Source organism: Caretta caretta, chromosome 16 (genome assembly GCF_965140235.1).
Source record: "Caretta caretta isolate rCarCar2 chromosome 16, rCarCar1.hap1, whole genome shotgun sequence".
Taxonomy (NCBI): domain Eukaryota; kingdom Metazoa; phylum Chordata; order Testudines; family Cheloniidae; genus Caretta; species Caretta caretta.
In genome coordinates, this window is record NC_134221.1 from 1,622,594 (window position 1) to 1,623,411 (window position 818).

Sequence of the window (818 nt, forward strand, 5' to 3'; positions counted from 1 at the left end):
CCCTGGGCTATGCTGCCTCAATCCTCTAGCAAAGCCCTGGTGGAGGTCTGTGCAGAGTATGCGCAGAGAGTGACCCTGAACACAGCATGGTCAAAAGGCATAGCAGTGGACTAGCAGGGGGCTGCAGGCTGGGGTTGAAGGGCACTGGCAGGTCAGGACTGAGAGACACTGGCAGAGGTTGGGGGAGACAGGACTGGAATAGCTCCTTGGGACTCAGGTCTCCCACTCTTTGTCTCGCTATTTGCACTGTCCAGCAACAGCAGATCGGCTGGAGGGTGGAGCTGACCTGCCCCACAGATTGAGGGCCTGAGGCAGGAGGTCTCTTTTAAAGCACTGGGCCTGCAACTTAATTTGGACTGAAGACGCCCTGGAGTCCTGAGCAAACATTGTTTCCACAGGGCCTCCCTGCCCCCCAGGCCCTGGGATTCCTCTCAGTGGGTGCAGGGTAACCTCCTGCTCGGGCTAGCACATTTCCAATTGATTCAGGGAATAGCCACGTTAAGCCTTTCACAGCTGTCAGAAAGTGCAGGGACCAGAGAGCGGTTTCTGCAAGAACGTCCCCACCTGCTGCAGGTGAGGCTCCGGGTTGTATCAGGCATGGCAGCATCCAAAGGACAAAGCGAGATTCCCCTAGTCATGCTGCCTGGCCCCTCCTCCAGCAGTGAAACAGTTAAAACCAAAGCCCTGTTTCTCTGGGTAAATAGTCCAGCCATATCCGCACCTGCTGCGTCACCTTGGCCTGACAGGGAGAGGCTGCCAGGGGGCAGGTGATTGGTTGTGGGCCATAGGGAGGGGACTTTCCCTCAGGGTGTGCTAGG